The sequence below is a fragment of the Ranitomeya imitator genome, chromosome 3 (genome assembly GCF_032444005.1).
Source record: "Ranitomeya imitator isolate aRanImi1 chromosome 3, aRanImi1.pri, whole genome shotgun sequence".
Lineage (NCBI taxonomy): Eukaryota > Metazoa > Chordata > Amphibia > Anura > Dendrobatidae > Ranitomeya > Ranitomeya imitator.
In genome coordinates, this window is record NC_091284.1 from 41,684,941 (window position 1) to 41,701,764 (window position 16,824).

Below are 16,824 nucleotides of genomic sequence, written 5' to 3' on the forward strand. Positions count from 1 at the left end.
ACCCACCGTGCCGAACTAACAGCACGGCGGTGCACCCCTCTGCTTCTCAGAGCTTCCAGCAAAAGATAAAAACAAGCTGGACAGAAAAAACAGAAAACAAACTAGAAGCACTTATCTAGCAGAGCAGCAGGCCCAAGGAAAGATGCAGTAGCTCAGATCCAACACTGGAACATTGACAAGGAGCAAGGAAGACAGACTCAGGTGGAGCTAAATAGCAAGGCAGCCAACGAGCTCACCAAAACACCTGAGGGAGGAAGCCCAGAGACTGCAATACCACTTGTGACCACAGAAGTGAACTCAGCCACAGAATTCACAACAAAGACCCATCCCACTCTATGTAGAGACAGAGACCCACCTTCACTCCCTGTAGAGGCACAAAGACCCATCTCACTCCCTGTAGATAAAGAGACCCAACTTCACTCCCTGTAGAGGCACAAACACCCATCCCACTCCCTGTAGAGACAGAGACCCACCTTCACTCCTTGTAGAGGCACAAAGACCCATCCAGGGCCAGACTGGCCATCTGGCGATTCTGGCAAATGCCAGAAGGGCCTGTCAGGTCATGGGCTGCCTTGTCTGCTATATTGTTAACAGAAACGGTGTTCTCAAGACACTCATACTGTTAAGAGTTGTGACGAATAACAAAGTTGCTGGCTCAGTCACTGACCCCAACAGGGGTAATATTAGTAGTATATCCCATCTGGTTCATGGGGACGAGTACAACATGGGCCTGTGTGAATTCAAATGCCAGGGCTGAATTTTAGCCCCAGTCCGTACCTGGACCCATCCCAATCCCTGTAGAGACAGATACCCACCTTCACTCCCTGTAGAGGCACAAACACCCATCCCACTCCCTGTAGAGACAGAGACCCACCTTCACTTCCTGTAGAGGTACAAACACTCATCCCACTCCCTGCAGAAACAGAGACCCACCTTCACTCCCTGTAGAGGCACAAACACCCATTCCACTCCCTGTAGAGACAGAGACCCACCTTCACTCCTTTTAGAGACACAAAGACCCATCCCACTCCTTGTAGAGACAGAAACCTTCCTTCACTCCCTGTAGAGGCACAAACACCCATCCCACGCCCTGTAGAGAGAGATACTCATTTTCCCTCCCTGTAGAGGCACAAAGACCCATGTAGAGACAGAGACCCACCTTCACTACTTGTGGAGGCACAAAGACCCATCCCACTCCCTGTAGAGACAGAGACCCACCTTCACTCTCTGTAGAGGCACAAAGACCCACTCACTCCCTGTAGATAGAGAGGCCCACCTTCACTCCCTGTAGAGGCACAGAGACCCATCCCACTCCCTATAGAAACATATACTCATCTTCACTACCTGCTCATAGTTTGTAAGCTTGCGAGCAGGGCCCTCACTCCTCCTGGTATCTGTTTTGAACTGTATTTCTGTTATGCTGTAATGTCTATTGTCTGTACAAGTCCCCTCTATAATTTGTAAAGCGCTGCGGAATATGTTGGCGCTATATAAATAAAATTATTATTATTATTATTACCTGTGGAGGCACAAAGACCCATCTCACTCTCTGTAAAGTAAGAGGCACAAAGACCCATCCCAAACGCTGTAAAGAGATACCCGCCTTCACTCCCTGTAGAGACACAAAGACCCATCCCACTCCCTGTAGAGACAGAGACCCTCCTTTACATCCTGTTGAAACACAAAGACCCATCCCACTCCCTGTAGAGACAGAGACTTGCTTTCACATGCTGTAAGGACATAAAAACCCATCTCACTTCATGTAGAGACACAAAAACCCACCCCCACATCCTGCAGAAACAAAGCCAGCCCCTTATTCCTGTAGCGACACAAAGACCTTCCACTTCCTGTAGAGACAAAACCATACCCCAAATTCCTGTAGATACACAAAAACCCACCCCTACTTCCTGTAGAGACTGCTACTCCCACATTTCCTGTACAGATACAAAGACCCATCCTCGCTTCCTATGGCGACACAAAGACCCGACTCCACTACCTGTAGCAATGTAAAGACCTGTTCTACTTCCTGCAGAGCTACAGAGAATCGACCCAACTTCCTGTAGATACACAAAGACCCGCCCCACTTCCTGAAGAGCTACAGAGACATGACCCTACTTCCTCTAACTACACATAGACCTGCCCGCACGTTACGTAGATACGCAAAGACCTGTCCCACTTCCTGTAGAGACAGAAAGCTCCACCCCCACTTCCTGTAGAGACACAAAGCCACGCCCCCACTTCCTGTATAGACACAAAGCCATGCCTCCACTTCCTGTAGATACACAAAGACCCACACCCACTTCCTGTAGTTTGTCTCTGTGTCTCTGCTGGTAGAGACTGATGACACTTGACAACATACAGTTGACCGCAAGTTATTCAGAGGAGAGACACCTAGTGGCTGAATAATTAGAGTGATTTTTTTAAGGGAGTAAGACAACATGATTTTTAAAGAAAGTACACATTGATTATGTAGTACATTTGCAATGAGAAGATCAAGTTGTATAAAAATTCAGGGACTTAATTTTTAAAAAATTGAATTCCTTTCTTTGTCATTTATGTTGACATTGCAGTAAGGAATTGCTACTTAGGCTTTAGTTTAAAAATTGTCCTGGAAATATTTATCCAATAGGATATTAGCCGGAAACCAAAATCAAGTATATTCCGCAGAAGAAGACACAGCAGTGATCGAACCCCAGAGACACATCAGTCACTCACTAATTAATATAAATTGTCTGTTGAACAAGTTAATGATCCAGAATATGGTCTCTCATTCCTAATTGTGAACACAAAGGAGATTGACCTCAAATTTTTCATCGGTTCATCTCTGTTCCCCATCCATCTTTTCTTCAGCACAAATCGGATCATTACCCAGCTGTTCTTTACATGAGGACTGGGGCATCTGGCCTACTTTCTACACAGATTGTGCTTGAGGTACATATAGGTCGAACCTGTCTATTTTCGGGTCTATGAACCTTACCTTGATTGCATAACACTCGGATTTAAAGGGGTCTTCCAATCCTCGTAGATGGATATTGTCAGATACAGCTTGTAAAAACAATCACTTTTGCAATTTACCGTTCATTTAAATTTGCATCCATTCTTGAGATATTAACACCTTAATAACACCTTTGTTTTGTTTGCAGCTTGTTGCCTAAGAAACTGATGACCACTGCTGCTTTCTAGGTTGTAAGCATCGAGCTGGAGCTTTAGGAAGTTTAGTGATCCTGGCTAGTTTCAAAACAGTGCTTTCAAGTTCAATAGAAAAGAGCTTGTAAACACCGCGCATGTTCTTTCCCTGTCTAGAAGTGGTGGTCGGTCGCCAGAGCAACAAACTGTAAACAAATAAAAAAAACAAAACAAAAGTGTTAATATCTCAAGAATGGCTGAAAATTTTAATAAGCAGTAAATTGCAAAAGTACTCATTTTTATAAGCACTATCCATTTATTAGGATGAGAATAACCCTTTAAGGGTATCTGTCTCCATACTGTAGTTACATGCACTTTTCTGAGCAGGTATCTGCCGATATGTATGCATTATGCATCTGTTGGGGTGCGACACCCGGCACCCCCGCCTATCTGCTGTTCCCTGTGTCAGTGGTGGCTGGAACTGCACAGCACACCCGTGTTGACTCTATAGTGGTCATGCACATCCACCCCTTATGCAAATCAACCGGGGGTGGATGTGCCGTACCCGACCGCGGCCAACGAAGCTGAACTGGGCAGTTCGGCTGACACCAGGAATAGCTGATCTGACAGGGATGCCAGGTGTCACACCATCATCGATCAGACATTGATGACCTATCCTAAGGATAAGCCATCTATGTTAAAGTCCTGGACAACCCCTTTAAAGACCAACCTGTAACTGCCTCAGAGCTAAAATCTCCCGACTCACTTTGTTGCTGATGATGTGCGCACTGTGAAGTCTACTTTTTTGTCTGTAGGATAATTTTATGTGAGAAAGATGTATTCTTCCTTCATTTTCAAGGATTTTGTCTAAGGATCTTTCTGTCCACGTGCCTCTGGACTGTTTCCAAAAGCAGAGAATTGGGGAAAAAATGTAAGTCTTTAGTTTCCCAATGTTTCTTATAGATCAGTTCAAAATACAACTTGTAAAAATGGTGTTCAGAGGTGTCACATTTTTGTGCATTTGCGCCTAGCAAATCTCTCCATAAATCATTGACTTCTTGACTTATCTTTGACAGACTGATCAATTTCTTACATGAGATTTCAGTTGACCTACGTTCTACCTGCGAATCAGGAGAGGTGATTGAGAAATGGCCCATCAAGAGCTTTGCTGCAGCTTTTCAAAAATCGGAGGATTGTATCTCTCTTTTAGCTCTCCTTGGTCTTTGAACTTATATCTCCAAAGAAGAGAAGAAGTAGCAAATTATTTTTCTATATGCAATCAATAGTGTAAGATGGTCTCTGTACGTTCAAACAGCTTGATCACATATGATCGACTAGTGGTCTTCAACCTTTCTTACCTAGAGAGTCACACTCAGCTCTAAAAGATGGTTGTGAGCCACAAATGCCCCAATATAAATGTAACACCTGCACTGGGAACTGTTAGGGCAGCTACTGGTATACTGGGATTTACAGACACTAAGAAGAGCTTTGCAGCTGCTGTTATACCAGGACCTACAGACATTAGCAGATTTTCCTCTGAGCTGCAGTGGACTACAATTCCCAAGGACCCCTGGACTACAATTCCCAGGGATCCTTGTTTGAGTCAGATGACACAGCTTGGATTGGAGGAGGAGGGACTTGGAGGCAGGAGCTGGGGAGAAAGTGAAACTGAGAATACACAGGAAAAAAAGAGCGTGGTATCTTGTTGGGAGAGACGGAGCACGGGGGACTTGCCTGGCCCCATGCTGCAGGGTTGCTGTCCTCCCGGATATACTCGTGTTGCTGGAGAGAGTGCGACTTTGTGTTACCCTCTGGAGCAAGTTGCATCAAAAACTTGGAGATTTCTGCCTGCACTCCCACCGTATAAAGGACTGAATCCGGCCGCCCCCAGCTGGTGTCCAGAGAACCATCCGACCGTTAGAGACGTGCCGGGAGTGACTTTCTGAGACTTGTGGTCCTACCAGCGTTATTTACAGTGAGTACATTACAGCTCAGACTATTCGTCTAAGTGCACCAACTGTTTTAATTTGCGCGCCTGCATCCGCGGCAACTGGGCCCCAACGTTTGGACTGAGTTAAACTAGAAGAAACAAACAAAAAAGCCCTACTACGTTATACTTGCAGGGTTGAAGTAGAATTAGAGTGAGATGTGTATATGACCTTGACAGAGCACAGTTATTGGTATTTCATGTTATTCTTTTAAATCCATCTAATTTATGCTGCATAGCAATAAACCTGTTAAACTGTTTTACTCCTGATCCCTGTGAGTGTGTACTGAAAGTGGCAGGGGTTTCCCGAATCAGCCCCTGGCAGAAGATAATAGCCCTTCTGCAGTCCCAGAGAGAGAACTCCAATCAAGATTCGGGTGGAGGCACTGCGCCCTGGAGAGGTGAGACCCCCCATAACACCCAGAGTACCGTGGTAGCCCTAAAGGGGTGTTACAGTGGAGGCACTGCTGAGATCTAGAACTAACACAGGAGTATTTACTATGGAGACTTTAACAGAACAAGAAGTGTATTTATGGTGTGAAGAGATGGATGTTCCCGCCAAACAAAGCTTTGCAGTGAGTGGTGAGCTCTGTGATGCGTCTGATGAAGAGATACTGGAAATAGTTAACCGACTCACTGAACTTGCCCACCCTAAAGTGGTTGATCGCCGGAAGGAAAAGGGGGGACAGTTACCCACAGCCCTGATTTCAACCGGGCAGATCTTGAGGAAAGAATACTTCCCCTCTATGGTAGTTGTGTCTTCAGAGTATGGTCGACAATGGCAGATCACTTGGCCTACTGAGTCCGAAGTTGAGACCCGGCAACAGGAATCAACCACTCAGCCTAGAAAGACTAGTATATCTCCACCTTCTACTCCACCTAGATTCCGTCCTGAAGAGACAGCGGCCCCTGCTGATGTGCTTATGACAGCTATGGAAAAGTTAGTCAGTCAGTTTGCCAAGATGCAGCCAGAAGGGAACTACCGTCATCTAAGAATTTTCTCGGGTGCCCTCCCCACCCCTACTGGAGAAGAAGGATATGATACTTGGAGGGATGTCACTTTACAGTGCCTAGAAGAGTGGCAGTGCACTGATGCTGTAAAGAGGCAGAGAATAGTAGAGAGCTTGAAGGGTACTGCTATGGAGGTAGTGCAGGCTGCTTGGCGGAGCAAGCCTCTGGCAACTTATCAAGATTATATGAATGCTTTAGAAGATGCTTTTGGATCCCCTGAAGATGCTACTGATCTACTCTTTAAACTCCGTACCACCTACCAACAGCCAGATGAGAAGATGTCCGACTATTTATACCGACTAGATAAGCTGGTTCATAGAATAGTAGCTAACGGTGGCATCAGCCCTCAAGAAGTTGATCAGTGTCGCCTGGAACAAGTACTCAGAGGAGCTCTCACTCATGATCCAATTGCCCAGCGGATGAGGTCTTGTGATAGAGAGAAGATTCCTGGATCTTTTCATGAGTTACTTAAGGAAGTTCGGAAGGAGGAGGTTATTTTGGCCGCAAGAGAGAAGGCATCCCCTCGGGTGACTACTGTTGCCTTGAAGCCAGAAGCCAAATGCAGACACATAGAACTGTTGAAAGTCATCGAGAAACAGGGGGAGCAGATTACACAACTGTTAAGTGCTCAGGCCAAGACAATACAGCGACTTCAAAGTGTTGCGGAGGTAGCCGAGCAGAAAACACTGGTTTCAGGAAGAGAGAAAGAAGATCTTGGTAGAGTGGAGAGTAGGAAACCAGAAGGGTGCTTCGTCTGTGGGAGTCCAGGCCATATAGCTCGTCAGTGTCCAAAGAGGTGGAGCTCAAAGAACTCTTCACAGATTCCCCATCACCCTCAGAGGCAGTCGGGAAACGGGAAAGGGGGCCAGTAGAACCCCATACTGAGCCCCCATCAGCAACTAGGACCTACTCTACCGCCCCATCTAATAGTGCATCATCGAAAATCCTGCCTGAAGGTTTAGTGGGACCATCCCCACATGTCCCCGCATATATCAATGGTCAACCTTGCACAGTATTACTGGATAGCGGGTCTCAAGTATCTATCATCTTTGAAGGATGGTATAAGAGATATTTATCCAAAGTGCCTCTGAAACCGTTGTCTGGACTCGTGGTGTGGGGACAGAGTGAGCACAGCTACCCCTACAGAGGATACGTGTCCGTGACGCTACGATTCTCAGAGACTATTGTTGGAGTGGATAAAGAGATACCCATCAAAGCGTTAATCTGCCCAGAGGCCGAGGCAGATGAGAGACAAACACCTGTCATAGTGGGAACAAATGCCAACATCTTCCGTACGTTAGCTCAGTGGTGTCGGGAAATTGGGGGAGAAAATTACTCGCAGACCCTATCCATCCACCCAGTCTGCCTGGAGGCCTATGTGAGAACGGAGGAGGAGAAGAGGGAACTACGGCCTGAAAGCTTTGACCCTTGTTTTGAAGGAAGCAAGCTAAAAGGAGAAGAGAGGGGGTTGGTCATTGATGGCCTAATGATGCGAGGTGCAGTTTTTTCTCTAGGTGAATGGGACATGGGCCTCGCTCATGGAGTGGAGCATCGCATTCGGTTGAAGGATCAAAAGCCTTTTCGAGAGAGGTCCCGAAGATTGGCTCCAGCAGATATTGAAGATGTCAGGCAGCATCTACGCGGTATGTTAGACACAGGAGTCATCATAGAATCTAGTAGCCCTTATGCTTCCCCCATTGTGATAGCTCGAAAGAAAAATGGAGCTATTCGGATGTGTGTGGATTATCGAACCTTGAATAAGCGTACGATCCCCGACCAGTACACTGTGCCCAGAATCGATGAAGCTTTGGATTGCTTGCAAGGGAGCCAATGGTTTTCTGTGTTAGATCTCCGGAGTGGCTACTATCAGATACCCATGTCAAAAGAAGATCAAGAGAAGACTGCTTTTATCTGCCCCATTGGGTTCTTCGAGTTTCAGAGACTGCCTCAAGGACTGACAGGTGCTCCGGCCACTTTTCAGAAATGTATGGACAAAGTAGTGGGGGACATGCACTTACGTGAGGTCCTGGTTTATCTCGATGATCTAATTGTTTTTGGGAAGACTCTGGAAGAACACAACCAGCGGTTGTTCAAGGTGCTGGATCGGTTGAAGGAGGCTGGGTTGAAGTTGTCCCTTGATAAGTGCCGGATTTGCCAGACGACTGTGAAATATGTGGGGCACATAGTCAGCAGAGAAGGAATTTCCACCGACCCCGCCAAAGTGGAGGCTGTTGTAAACTGGCCAAAACCCACCAAACTGAAGGAGCTTAGGTCCTTTTTAGGATTTTGCGGATACTACCGAAGATTTATACCCCAGTACTCTCGGATTGCGAAGCCATTAACTGCCCTTACTCAGGGGTATCCCCCTTCCAGGAGGACAGCCCATTCCTCAAGGTCAGGAAAGAAGGTCTACTTCAAAGTTAACGAACTTTTTGGGGATAGATGGACACCGGCATGCGATGAGGCATTCGAGAAATTGAAGTCATGCTTGACCCAAACCCCAGTGTTGGCCTATGCAGACCCCAGCAAACCATATGTGTTACATGTAGATGCTTCTCTTGACGGGTTAGGAGGGATTCTTTATCAAGACCATGAAGGCTGTCTGTGTCCCGTCTACTACATTAGTCGAGGATTGACTCCCAGTGAACGCAACTACCCAGCCCACAAACTGGAGTTTCTGGCCTTGAAATGGGCTGTAGTGGACACGCTGCATGACTACCTCTATGGGGTACCCTTTGTGGTTCATACCGACAACAATCCATTAACCTACGTGAGAACCACAGCAAAACTGGATGTCACGGGGTACCGGTGGCTTGCCGCACTCTCTTTGTACGATTTCAGCTTAAAATATCGACCGGGGATCAGTAACATCGATGCAGACACACTCTCTCGCCTGCCTAGGGAACCCTTAAATGAAGAAGAAGGAGGATGGATAGAGGTCCCTGCCCCTGAGGTGAAGACTCTGTGCCATAGACATCAAACTAATGCTCTCCCTATGCAGGGTTGTGCTGAATTCCTAGGAGTATCCAGTGAAGCGCTCCCGTTGTTGTACTGCCAAGTGACAAATGTAACCCCAGACTTTCTCCCTCAACTGACTCGTAATCAAGTCCAAAAGGCGCAGCAGGAGGATCGATCAGTGGGGGTGGTCCGATGGTGGGTTAAGAGGGGCTGGAGGCCCGAAAAGAATGCATTACGAACAGAGGAATCTGTCCTGCTGACGCGGCAGCTAGAGTCTCTGGTAGTAAGAAATGGACTACTATACCGGGAGGCAAAGCGCCAGAAGGAAGGAGTCCACCGACAGCTGGTGTTACCCACCCGATTCCGGAGGATGGTCATGAAGTCCCTGCATGATGACCATGGACATCTTGGCATCGAAAAGACCACGAGTCTTGTGGCTGACCGATTTTACTGGCCTCGGATGGAAGCGGATATTGAAGACTACTGCAAATCATGCTCCCGATGTGTGTTGAGAAAAACCTTGCCTTTGAGAACAGCCCCCCTGGTGAACATTACCAGTGATGGCCCACTTGAGCTAGTGTGCATTGATTTCCTCTCCATCGAGCCTGATGAAAGCAATGTCAGTAATGTGTTAGTGGTCACTGACCATTTCACCCGATATGCCCAAGCCTACCCCACCAAAGATCAAAGGGCAACTACTGTAGCAAAAACACTATGGGAAAAGTTCTTCGTGCATTATGGGCTGCCTGCCCGCATCCATACCGATCAAGGAAGAGATTTCGAAAGTAGACTAATCAAGGAGCTATGCGCTATCTGTGGGATCAAGAAATCCAGAACCACCCCGTATCACCCCCAAGGGGACCCTCAACCTGAGATGTTCAACCGTACCCTTCTGAACATGTTAGGCACTTTGGATCCCAGGAAGAAGGGACAATGGAGCAGGCATGTGAGTCAGTTGGTTCATGCCTACAATTGCACCACAAATGAGTCAACGGGATACTCGCCCTATTTTCTCATGTTTGGAAGAAAAGCTCGGCTACCAGTGGATATTAGTTTTGGGACATCCTTTGAAAATTCTAATGGGAAGACCTATTTAAAATATGTGTCCCAGCTAAAAGAAGATTTGGAAAAAGCGTACAGATTGGCAGAGCAGGCCTCTGGTCGGTCAGGGAAGCGCAATAAGACTCGCTACGACTGTAGAGTTCGGGAACAAGTTTTACTGCCTGGAGATAGAGTTCTTATCCAACTTCTAGGTCTTCCTGGGAAGCATAAGCTTGCTGATCGGTGGTGTACTGACCCTTATGTGGTGATGGAGAAGCTGCCTGGTGTCCCGGCCTACAGAGTGAAGCCCGAGAAAGGGAGTGGAGCTGTCAAAACCTATCATCGACACCATTTGTTGCCTGTGGGAAAAAACATCCTGTTACCGCCATTGCCAACCCAAGGAGGTCATACAAACCTTCCATGCAATAGGAGAAGTCGCAGGTGTCAACAACCACCCCAGCCTGGAGTTGCTTCAGGAGGAAGTGACAGCGAGTCTGGGGATGAATGGGGATCTGAAGGTCAATGGAGCTACAGGTGGACTGAGGACCCATGCCCCATAGGGGGGGGCCCTGAAAACCAGACTTCTGACGTGGAAGCACAAAAAAAGGACATTTGTCAGGAGGCGAGTGCGCTCTGCCCACCATTGGGGGAGAGTTCAGAAGAGGGACATTTATTAAATGAAGAGATCCACCTGGAGGAGCCCGTTCTTGACCGACAAGAGTCGGGAGCTGAGGAGGGGGCCCCCTCAGTACACACTCGTCCCAAACGGGACACTAGGCCACCCATGATGCTGACCTATGATAGAATGGGACATACCACTGAGGTCCCCCGGCTGATACACTTTAATTCAAAATCTGTTTGGCCTTATTTCCCAGTATCTCCTATGTGTCCAGGAGGTGGTTTGCGTGCATGTAAATTTGGTGTTAGTCAGGATGCTTTAACCCCCATTCATGTTTCAGGTGGTGAGTCCTCATGTCGTGATGGGACACTTTCAATGACTCACCAGGGGGAGAGTGTAACACCTGCACTGGGAACTGTTAGGGCAGCTACTGGTATACTGGGATTTACAGACACTAAGAAGAGCTTTGCAGCTGCTGTTATACCAGGACCTACAGACATTAGCAGATTTTCCTCTGAGCTGCAGTGGACTACAATTCCCAAGGACCCCTGGACTACAATTCCCAGGGATCCTTGTTTGAGTCAGATGACACAGCTTGGATTGGAGGAGGAGGGACTTGGAGGCAGGAGCTGGGGAGAAAGTGAAACTGAGAATACACAGGAAAAAAAGAGCGTGGTATCTTGTTGGGAGAGACGGAGCACGGGGGACTTGCCTGGCCCCATGCTGCAGGGTTGCTGTCCTCCCGGATATACTCGTGTTGCTGGAGAGAGTGCGACTTTGTGTTACCCTCTGGAGCAAGTTGCATCAAAAACTTGGAGATTTCTGCCTGCACTCCCACCGTATAAAGGACTGAATCCGGCCGCCCCCAGCTGGTGTCCAGAGAACCATCCGACCGTTAGAGACGTGCCGTGAGTGACTTTCTGAGACTTGTGGTCCTACCAGCGTTATTTACAGTGAGTACATTACAGCTCAGACTATTCGTCTAAGTGCACCAACTGTTTTAATTTGCGCGCCTGCATCCGCGGCAACTGGGCCCCAACGTTTGGACTGAGTTAAACTAGAAGAAACAAACAAAAAAGCCCTACTACGTTATACTTGCAGGGTTGAAGTAGAATTAGAGTGAGATGTGTATATGACCTTGACAGAGCACAGTTATTGGTATTTCATGTTATTCTTTTAAATCCATCTAATTTATGCTGCATAGCAATAAACCTGTTAAACTGTTTTACTCCTGATCCCTGTGAGTGTGTACTGAGAGTGGCAGGGGTTTCCCAAATCAGCCCCTGGCAGAAGATAATAGCCCTTCTGCAGTCCCAGAGAGAGAACTCCAATCAAGATTCGGGTGGAGGCACTGCGCCCTGGAGAGGTGAGACCCCCCATAACACCCAGTGTACCGTGGTAGCCCTAAAGGGGTGTTACATAAAGTAGTAATTCCATGAGTGCCCCCTTAAAGCGTAATAATGCCCCTGGTGTATGCCAGTTGTGAGTAGCACTCACGTGAGCAGACAGCCACACACCTCACATGAGGGGCCCATGAGCCACAGATAGACATTGTGATAAATAGGCAATCTGCAAATAACTATTTTAAAAAAATATGTCTTACCTAATGTCAGCCACTAGGTGCCTCCCTTCTAAGGAGATTCTTGATGACTGCCTGTTGTCAAGTTTAATCCATCTCTAGCCACAGAGACTCCAAGACAGATTACAGGAAGTGTGAGTGGTGCTTTGTTTTTCTACAGGAAGCAGGTGTCACACAGGCAGCACCTGTCAGGCTGACAGGGGAAAGGAGGAACATCAAACAGCTGCAGACAGAGAGGTCTCTGACAGGGGTGGGATCCTGTCAGAGGCCTAGCCAGAGGGTTATGGAGCTGCGCCTGCCCCAACGTGTGGCAGCATCCTAAGAAAGGACACGAAGGGAATTGTGTTGCTGAGAGTGAGAAATGAAGTCATAGCACAAGGAGAGGAATCCAGAGGGAGTTCTGCCTTGCAATAGGCTGCCTCTCTCTGAGGCGCAGAAGCCGGTAGCCAGAACACAGAGGGAGTAAGGAACTCTATGCTTTACTTCAGAGACTGGCAGGACAGTTAATTCCACGTTAGCTGCCCGACCTTACACCCAGGAGGCACGGTGGCAACTTGTAGAGGCTGGGGCGTCGAAGGGTCTCTGTAAAAAGCCTCAGGCCATCAGTCATACGGGTTTATCCTACACATACCATCTGGGGGACAGAGAGAGAGAAAGAGACATAACATCGAGAACACCAACATCAGTTGTGAGGACCTCACCGAGAAGCTCAGCAGGGAGGGACTACAACACTCAGGCGCTAGAGGAAGGCTACTGATTTCCACCTGGATAAGGGGACTCTGGAGTTGCCTTCAGACCGGCCGGACTCTGCCTGCCCCGTCATCCGGTGCTCTGGAAAGTGGACACTGAAGCCTTCAGTAAAAGATAACCATTGGACAATGGCAGGAACAATGCATGCTGGGAAGTTATGGAAAAGAAGTTCAATCACCTATAGTGCTGGCAGAATGCTAATTAGGACTCGCCCACAACAGTGAATGGCAAGTTACAGAGTATAAGAATCAAGGTTATTCCTGGATATTTTACACTGGCAGGTACAGTTAGGTCCATATATATTTGGACAGAGACAACATTTTTCTAATTTTTGTTATAGACATTACCACAATGAATTTTAAGCAAAACAATTCAGATGCAGTTGAAGTTCAGACTTTCAGCTTTCATTTGAGGGTATCCACATTAAAATTGGATGAAGGGTTTAGGAGTTTCAGCTCCTTAACATGTGCCACCCTGTTTTTAAAGGGACCAAAAGTAATTGGACAGATTAAATAATTTTAAATAAAATGTTCATTTCTAGTACATGGTTGAAAACCCTTTGTTGGCAATGACTACCTGAAGTCTTGAACTCATGGACATCACCAGACACAGTGTTTCCTCCTTTTTGATGCTCTGCCAGGCCTCCACTGCGGTGGTTTTCAGTTGCTGTTTGTTTGTGGGCCTTTCTGTCTGAAGTTTAGTCTTTAACAAGTGAAATGCATGCTCAATTGGGTTGAGATCAGGTGACTGACTTGACCATTCAAGAATATTCCACTTCTTTGCTTTAATAAACTCCTGGGTTGCTTTGGCTTTATGTTTTGGGTCATTGTCCATCTGTAGTATGAAATGACGACCAATCAGTTTGGCTGCATTTGGCTGGATCTGAGCACACAGTATGGCTCTGAATACCTCAGAATTCATTCGGCTGCTTCTGTCCTGTGTCACATCATCAATAAACACTAGTGACCCAGTGCCACTGGCAGCCATGCATGCCCAAGCCATCACACTGCCTCCGCCATGTTTTACAGATGCTTTGGATCATGAGCTTTACCACGCCTTCGCCATACTTTTCTCTTTCCATCATTCTGGTAGAGGTTGTTCTTGGTTTCATCTGTCCAAAGAATGTTCTTCCAGAACTGTGCGGCTTTTTTAGATGTTTTTTAGCCTTTTCATTCTTGATGCTTATGAGTGGCTCGCACCGTGCAGTGAACCCTCTGTATTTACTTTTCTGCAGTCTTCTCTTTATGGTAGATTTGGATATTGATACGCCGACCTCCTGGAGTGTTGTTCACTTGGTTGGCTGTTGTGAAGGGGTTTCTCTTCACCATGGAGATTATTCTGCGATCATCCACCTCTGTTGTATTCCGTGGGCGCCCAGGTCTTTTTGCATTGATGAGTTCACCAGTGCTTTCTTTCTTTCTTAGGATGTACCAAACTGTAGATTTTGTCACTCCTAATATTGTAGCAATTTCTCGGATGGGTTTTTCTGTTTTCGCAGCTTAAGGATGGCTTGTTTCACCTGCATGGATAGCTCCTTTAACCGCAGGTTTACTTCACAGCAAAACCTTCCAAAAGCAAGCACCACACCTCAAATCAACTCCAGGCCTTTTATCTGCTTAATTGAGAATGACATAACGAAGGGATTGCCCACACCTGTCCATGAAATAGCCCTGGAGTCAATTGTCCAATTACTTTTGGTCCCTTTAAAAACAGGGTGGCACATGTTAAGGAGCTGAAACTCCTAAACCCTTCATCCAATTTTAATGTGGATACCCTCAAATGAAAGCTGAAAGTCTGAACTTCAACTGCATCTGAATTGTTTTGTTTAAAATTCATTGTGGTAATGTCTGTAACCAAAATGAGAAAAATGTTGTCTCTGTCCAAATATATATGGACCTAACTGTAACTCGCTGGAGCAGTGCATAATGAGTGAGGTGAGGGAAAGGAAGCTCTAGCACATATAGTGCTGATAGAATGCTGTCGATGAAGAGCCATTTAATCAAAAAGAGTGGGTGGCAAGTTACAGAGCATGAGAATTTGTAACCGTTCCTGGACATATTATGTGCACTAAAGAGCAAGACAATACTTTTCAACAGTTTTTGTGTGAAATGACAGGTGCGCTTTAAGTCTTCTTCTCTCAATCAACACCGAGGAGGAGCCACATTGCAGACTTTGTTTTCTTCAACCTTACATACTTAAAACTGTATAGGAAGATAAAAAGTATTAATATTCATGGAATTGTTTTCAATGGAGAGAGAATAATAAGCTGTTACCAGACATAGGAGCTTATCTCTCCTGCATCAAGCTCTAACGACTCCCTCCTCTCTCTGTGACCACTGGCTATCTCTATGTTCCTCTGCGCTCCTATGTTGCCACTTTCTGGAGCCATTCAGCCCTGCCCTGGAGATGTCATGCGCCCTAAGTACCGCAGCTTCTCAGAATCCCGACCCAATTACTTTCTGTGAATCCCCATCCATTTTCTCCTTTGGAGGCAAAAGCAAGGCTGGCTCCTCCATACCTTTTTCAGGCCGTTGGCCTCCAACATTTCGGGGTGAACCACTGAAACTGTTCGTGGTCATTTTCATGCTGCTCTCTTTTTTTTCTTTCAGTTTTCCCTCTGTTCCGTGTGACTTTCAACCTTATGGCTCTGAACTAATGTTCCCACAAAACTCTTATCTAATGCAATATTCCTTATCTTCAACTATCTGCCCTAAACCAGGAAATGTCTCTCTTATATCTACTCCTACCCCTCCCAACTGGGGGAAATTCATTAACCATTTCTATACCAGACCTATCTACCTTCCTGAACTACAGTGCAATCCATTGTATTTCCCAATTACCAACTATAATTATTGCCCTATCTGATTCCTATATTTATGTCCTAATTTCTTATATCATACTATATAAGCATTCTACCATTCTACATATTCACATTGTTACAAAAGTGTATCCGTTTTCTTTGGAAGCGATGAAGAGCATGCTTGTCCTTGACATACTCTTACATACCTCCCTCCTAAAACATGGTCGTCTGTTGTGAATTCTGCTTTTGGGCTCCCTCCGGTGGTTGTAGGTGGTAATGCAGTTGTCTCTGGCCTGCAGTCCTGGACAGTTGTATCTGCTGATTGCAATTCTGACTGGGGTATTTAGGTTTGCAGGACTCATTAGTAGGGTTGAGCAACTTTTCTTTTTATAGGATCGGGTCGGGTTTCACGAAACCCGACTTTTTCAAAAGTCGGGTCGAGTGAAATCGGCCGATCCTATAGAAAAGTCGGGGTCGGCCGAAACACGAAACCCAATGCAATGCATTGGGTTTCTAATGGTTCCCAGGGTCTGAAGGAGAGGAAACTCTCCTTCAGGCTCTGGGATCCATATTTAAGTGTAAAATAAAGAATCAAAATAAAAAATATTGATATACTTACCCTCGGACGTGCCCTGGTGCTCACCGGCAGCCTTCCTTCCTAAGAATGAGCGCCTGAAGGACCTTCGATGATGTCGCGGCTTGTGATTGGTCGCGTGAGCGGTCACATAGGCGTCACGCGACCAATCACAAGCCGCGACGTCATCTAAGGTCCTTCATGCGCTGATTCTTAGGAAGGAAGGCTGCGGGTTAGAACCAGGGCGCGTCCGAGGGTGAGTATATACCTATTAGGAATATACTCACCCTCGGAAGCGCCCTCGGACGCTTCCTTCCTAAGAATTAGCGCCTGAAGGACCTTAGATGACGTCGCGGCTTGTGATTGGTCGCGTGACCGC